This window comes from Eulemur rufifrons, chromosome 16, assembly GCF_041146395.1.
Source record: "Eulemur rufifrons isolate Redbay chromosome 16, OSU_ERuf_1, whole genome shotgun sequence".
NCBI lineage: Eukaryota > Metazoa > Chordata > Mammalia > Primates > Lemuridae > Eulemur > Eulemur rufifrons.
Window position 1 is genome coordinate 18,502,389 of NC_090998.1, and position 7,067 is coordinate 18,509,455.

The 7,067-nt window shown below is 38.7% G+C and overlaps 1 non-coding gene across 1 annotated transcript; it reads right to left on the minus strand.

Annotated features, from left to right (window-relative positions):
• Positions 1-266: 266 nt before the first annotated feature.
• On the minus strand, positions 267-373 carry LOC138397673 (U6 spliceosomal RNA). Its single transcript, XR_011235805.1, has one exon. It is a non-coding gene; the product is annotated as a U6 spliceosomal RNA (small nuclear RNA).
• Between the last annotated feature and the right edge of the window lie 6,694 nt (positions 374-7,067).

The following is a 7,067-nucleotide window of genomic DNA, read 5'->3' on the forward strand; positions in this document are numbered from 1 at the left end:
CATGCCTTGGCTAATTTTTTCTGTATATTTTTAGTTGTCCATATAATATCTTTCTATTTTTAGTAGAGACAGGGTCTTGCTTTTGCTCAGGCTGGTCTCAAACTTCTGACCTCAAGTGATCCTCCTGCCTCGGCCTCCCAGAGTGCTAGGATTACAGGCGTAAGCCACCATGCCCGGCCTATTTAGAAATATTTTTAGGGAAAGAGCTTTCTATTTGATATCTTCTTTATTATCATTGCTCTCTGATCAAATTTAAATTTTTTTTTTTTTTAATGGAACGCTTCACGAATTTGCGTGTCATCCTTGCACAGGGGCCATGCTAATCTTCTCTGTATCGTTCCAATTTTAGTATATGTGCTGCCGAAGCGAGCACCAAATTTAAAAATTTATCTCTAGTAATTCCCCCCTTTATTTCAGTTTGGTATTTTTTGATGTTACATTTTAAATTTCTTACCTTTAGTACTTGTTTTGTTTTTAATATTAATGAATATTAAGGCATTTAATGGTATACTTTTGGCTTTGAGTATAGCTTTTTCTGTGACGAATGGGTTTTCTCATGAAGTAATCTCCCTTCTGTTACTTTTGAGACGATTTACAATTATAACTGTGAACTTAACAGGATGCTTCTGGAGTAACAATTTTCAATTCAAGGGGTGGCATCCCACAGTTTCTTATGGAAGATTGAGTGCATATGTATAAGTCTTTGTGACTCAAATCAAACTTTCCCTTGGGAATCATTCTAAAGATAATTTACAGTAATGATAATTTTAGAAAAATACTCGAAATAACCCTACCCCAGTTTTCTGTGTGAATACACATAGCAAGTCAACTTGGAACAGACCTTTGTTTAGGGGAATAATCACTTGTGCTGTCTCCCATATTCAGGACAATTGGCTCTGTCACACGGATCCCGGAGTTTTAACTTCAGAGCTTTTTTCAACCTGCAGATATTTTGACCTTGTATACATGAATATATACATTTTAGTCAGCCTTAAACAAACGGTGATGAACTTTTATTAATAAAATAGCTTTTGGAGCAAACTCTATTCAACAAATGAAATTCTTGTCCACATGAACCTTGCTGCCTACTATGGTAAGCAGAGCCATCCTCTCTCTCATGGTTCAGTGATTCTGTTGGCCTCTTCCACTCTGGGTCCCATAATCTTTATTGAAATAATGGGGCCCAATGCAAGGGCAGCTTTTCCCACCTTATCTTGATCCATACAGTTTAACCATTATAGTGCTTTTCAAAGGAATTGGTACTGCCCTCAGCATTTAAATATTTCTCAGTGCCCTGGTAAAGACCCTGGACCTTCTTGGGAGACATAGTTGGGGACAAAAACATAATTTGCCTATGATAATGTTAGTTTATTATTCTTGTCTCACTAGATCTTTGCTGTTGTTTTTTTTTTTTTTTTTTCCTCACATTACACCATCTGGCATCTCAGCCTTACTTAGCATAGGTCACCGGTGAATCCAATCCACCATAGGTACTTAAGCAACCAAGTAAACAGCTGGAAGCAACTTGGGTTACCTATCCTATCCTAGAAGTAGCATATTGGATGGAGAATTTTTGGCATTTGCTTCCGTAAGACTATAGTCTCGGGAAAAATTAAAAATCATGTTCCTCTCCCTCTGACCTAGCATCTTCGGAATCCATTTTCACATTTATTCTACAGATATTTGGTGATATAAATTAGCCAACTCTTGTAATTTCTCTTGTTGCATACTCCATGGCTTGACTTTGTAATTTACCTTAAAGAACATGCTGGATTACAGCTCCGGCTGTCAGTGTGGGAGCAAGCAGGAGTGGGACGTGAAGAGAATTGGCACCCCTTGAAGAGTAACTACCCCAGATGGGGTATTTACAATCCAGTCTCCTGTATTAAGTCAGGAATAGACTTAATGGAAGAGGGAACTGCTTCCTCTGGCAAGGGAGGCTTAGTGTTTTCAAGGGTTTGGGGTGCCAGTGGACTCCATTCTAGCTCTCAGGGCCCCACCCTTTCTCAATCAGTTCCCTAACTTCTGCTTACCAGGTCTGTGAAATCAACCTACATTGCAGTTGTGCCAGTTCAGGATCACACTCTCTGTCTGACCTGCAGCAATCTCAGCCAAGAAACTGCAAGATATAGGGAGCTCTTTCTAAGGGTAGTCATAGAAACCCTTTCTTCTGTGAGTGTGTGTTGAGTCAGGAATTTAAATATTGAGCTTGGCACTTACTTTCTTTAAGCTTTCCTGTACAGAAGCAGAGGCCACTCTGTCTTGCCAACAGAAGGTGCTTCATTCTGGGTTGCAACAGGTGATCACGTAAGTAATGGTTTCGTCCCATGTAAGATGAACTACCAGTCCTGTAAATGGTACTAGGATCTTCACTGCTTCAGATGCAACCGAGGAAGAGAATCAGTGAAAGATTTCGATTTCTATTTCTTTGTGAGTCTGTTGACTGCAAAATCTTCAGCATCAGTTTCTCTGTGGTTTACTGTTTTTAGTTTGAATCCCTTCTTGCTAGTTACAACAGAAAGGATTTTAGGAAAGAGTATTAGATAGCTCACAGAATCTCTGCAATGACCAGATAATTAGGCTTTGGCACTGCAAATACAAATATAGTCCAAGTTGTACCAATTATGTCTAAAGGAAATCCAGTCTATCCCTATTTCAGGAACTCTAATACCATTTCCTTTTACCCTGACAATAATTTTCAGTGAAGACAATTTTATATATATATATATATATGTATGTATATATATATATATCCTGTGGTTTCCTTAATCCCTTTGGCTCATATTACTAGTATACAGGTCAGGCAAAGATATTAAAGCGGAAAGGTTATGTTAACTTTTAATTGGCAAGGAAACATTTGTTAAATGTTTTATAAACATTATCCTGTTACAAGGCCAACGACTTATGTATTTCTTCTTTCTTTTCCTGAAAAAGACTGGCAATTGACTCTGATTTACCTTTGGGTGAGTTTTGCTTTAGATAAGAGTAAGCATATTTTTTTGCTCTGATGTTGAAGAGTTGGTGCTTTTACTTTGAATGTTTAAGAAAAATAATTACTCTATTGCCTTTTGATTCTCTGGCTCTGTTAGCTTTTAGAAGAAAGGCAGAAACCCAATTCTTGTTTTATTAAAGCCAAATTCTTCAGTAAATGAACATTGACAAAGACTATTTTTTATATTCCTTTCAAAATGTCCTTTGGGGTCTCATGCATAGAGCTTTGGAATTTTTAAAAAATACCTTGGTAAGGGATGGTTTTACTTTAAGTGACCAGAGTCCCAGAATTCAGATCTCTCAGGTAAAGAAACTCTATTGCTAACCCCAAACATCCCTTAACAGAAAGGGAAACAAAAGTGAAAAGAAAGCCTATCTGTATTTGTGGTTTTTTCTGGCTATGTTGTTTAGATAATTGTTCTATTTTTTTCCTCCTTTTTTATTTGCTGATGCTGACACCCAAATAGCTTTTATTTTGTACTCTTAGAAGCAGACTGTATTTTTAGAAAATATACACAGTTCAAGAAAGATAAACTCATACACAATCTTAACCTACTGTGAGTTTAATATGCTGTGAAGTCCCATCCCTACCCAGGAGGACTTTTGAAGCCTGATCTTAAGTAACTATTTATATGCCCTTTGATGACCTCAAGTAAAAATTCTTAATGGTCAATGTTTGATTATTAGTGGATTAGTCTGAAATTTGAGCATATTGGAGAGTGAAGTGAGGAAGAAAGTTGTAAGTGGCAGAGGACTCTTCTAGGTCTAGGTTTGGGCACAAAGTGTGGGTGAAAATCCTGTAGATTATATAGAAGCAAAGAATTTCCCCATCTCAGGTCAGGTTCCTAAGAACATGCTCGGAAACTCTGAGATTTTTAAGCAGGAGATTTATTGGATGATGCTCTTATAAATACCACCTATTTGGAAGTGAGGGAAGCAGGATTGAGCAGGGGGAGGAGTTCAGCTACATGCAGTTTTAACAGCGGCCTTGGTGATCCCACCAGGAACTCTGGCTCTAGGATGGCCATTTGGTGACGTCCTGAATTGTGGCAACCACTCAGGCCTTTGTATGCCCATCACTGAATGCAGGCTACTCCTGGGGTGGGGGCATAACTTTGGATGAGGCAAATTCCTTCTGCAGAGGGCAGTTCCTAGAGAGTGATATAAAAAGTTCACTAGAAAGTTCCTAGAAAGTGAGCTACCAGCAGCCAAGACTTCTGGCAGCTGGAAGAATGACTGCCTTGGTGTTGAAGGGGGAATCTGGGCAGTGAACCCCAATATATACCATATACCACTATTTTTTCTTTCATAACTGCATTTGCTTTTTCATCCTATCCAAAACAACAATAGTCTTGAAGCTTGTACTTTCTGACAATATTTCATCTTTTGTTCAACCACCTTCATTTTTCCAGAAGACATGATAAATGAGAAAGCAACATGTTTCAAGAATTGCAAAGGGTCTGATATTTTGCTCTACTTGCAAGCTAACAAGTTAGCTTGCCACAGTTTCATAGATGCTGGTAGAAGACATGAGGTGCCTGGGTCAGAGACAAAGGATTTTATTAATCATGGCACAAAAAGCAGCATGAACGTCATGTTTACACAATTCCTCTTGTTCCTCCCACAGATGTGATATGGAGCAATCTGTGTGGATAGTGCACATGCAGTGGGTTTGTGTTCCAGCTGAGGAACCCTGAGCTTAGCAAACCCCAATATTTCAGAGTGGGTTGCAAGCAAACCTGCTTAAACTTGCTTAACCACGGACAATTCTGAAATGAACTTTCATTAGTGCATGGTTTTTCTTGCCAGTAGTTTGAGTTCAGAAATTCTTAGGATGAGATATCAGAAGCTTGGGAAGATCTTCAGATTGTTTTATTACTTAAGGTGAAGGTAGATGCAAAGAAAGTGGGGTTTGGGAGAGAAGAAGGAAGTATGATTGAACTCTTATTCAAAGCACTAGACATTCTGCAGTTGAAATTGCAAAACTAATGAGGGTGATGGTTTTGGCTATCAGCCTGCACATACTCCCTTTGGCTACCTTTGGGTCAGGGCAGAGGGTTGGCCACAAAAGCAGTCACTCCTAATCTCCGCCACTGCTATGATCTCCAGATGATACCTTTATCTCAGAAACACCAATTTGGAGTTGGACCGGGGTCTGACCTTCTTGTCTCTTTTGTTGGATCAAATGACTTGACTTGACTCTGGAGAGTCTATACTTGGCAGCTGCAATGCACACAAAGACTGACAGCATTAGGCTTTGTGGAATGTTTCAAAACCATGATTCCGTATCATCAAACCTAGGTCAAGAAAACATGTCTCAGCTTATTTGAGTTTACCTTAGAAAGCCAAGGGACCATCTCCTCTGTTTAGAGATGAATTGTTCTGTCTGACCAAATGTACCATGAAGTTTTGGTAATGGCACAAAAACCACCTTTTCTAGTTAACAGAAAATTTAAAGCTACTTGCAGTCCATTGTTACTTGAGCCAAACAGTTGAGCTCTGAGGCTGGAGAGAAATTTAATCATGATTTTCTGACTACCATTTTCAATTGTATAAGTCTCACTGTAGCTGTTTAAATGTTGTGCATAAAGAGAGAGTCAGTGATTCCCTAATTTTTCAGGTTAGTCTACTGTTGCTTCATTTTATAAGTTTCTGGATACATACTTCAGTGAGATATAGTCCCTAATGGCTTAAGGAGATTCTAATATCTGAAAGTTTGTGTGTGATAAACAATAAAAAACTTAGTGTGAATGTAAAAATGAGTGAGTATTAGTTCTATTTTACAAATAGAGGAACTGTTGTTTAGTGAAGCTAGATAACTTGACCAGGATTGTGTAACCATTGTATGAGAGAGTTCAGATTTGACTGCAGCTCCATATAAGTCCAAAGCCTTGGTTTAAACCACTGTGGCATAACCACTTCTCTTGTGCATTACAGTTGCTTCATGTCCTATGGGACCAGATTTCAAGGGCAGTAATGGCAGTGTTTGAGCTACTACGGTTACTATCATTTTGGAAAATGTCTCTTTCACAAAACTTGAGGGAGCTCTATAGAAGCTCACGGTTATATCTACAATGCCTCATGCCTCAGTTCATTAGTTAGAAGAAGAAATTGCTTGCTTGAATTGGTTTGAAAATCTTATGGCTAAAAACTGAAGTTAATGAGTTTTTATCAAGCGCATAAATATGTGCAAGGCATAGTGTTAGACATTTTTGGAAACAGAAAATAATTTATAATTTAGGTAAACTTGATATGGGCAAATGAAAAAATAAACAGCTTTCCTAGGTGAAGATTCTCCTTTGCTTTAAGATTTTCAGGCTGAATGAACCCCTTAAAGGCTGGTCTTATGATTAGTAAAAGCATGTAAACCCACAAGTTATGATAAGACAGATATTCTGAATATACTCACACACATGCGCACCAAGCTCCCAAGGCCTTGTAATCTTTTCTGAAATTTTACAATTTGAGATTTATTCCTTTGAGACGTCATAGCTTTTTAGACTTCATAAGTGCTCTATTAAATTTCAATTTTTTTTTTTTTTTTTTTTTTTTTGAAGCAGAGTCTTGCTCTATCGCTCCAAGTAGAGTGCAGTGGCGTCATCTTAGCTCACTGCAACCTCAAACTCCTGGGCTCAAGAGATCCTCCTGCCTCAGCCTCCCGAGTAGCTGGGACTACAGGCACACACAACACCCAGCTAATTTTTCTATTTTTAGCAAAGATGAGGTCTCGCTCTTGCTCAGGCTTGAACTCCTGAGTTCAAGCAATCCTCACGCCTTGTCTCCCAGAGTGTTGGGATTACAAGTGTGAGCCACCGCTCCTGCCCTAAAATTTAAGATTTTGACTATATCTATGTGAATACCCAGAGAGGAACACCTTAAAGATCTTGCTCATACCTAAGGGAAGAGAATTGACAGCTTGCTGAGAGCAGCACCCTGAGGACTGAAAGGCTGTCTGGATGGAAGGGGACCCACTTTCCAACTTGGAACTCTTAGCCCTGTCATTCCTAAATGTGTCTTTGTACAAGCTCTGAATTTCTTTAAATGTTACTATAGAACGTATTGTTTGCTTTTCACAT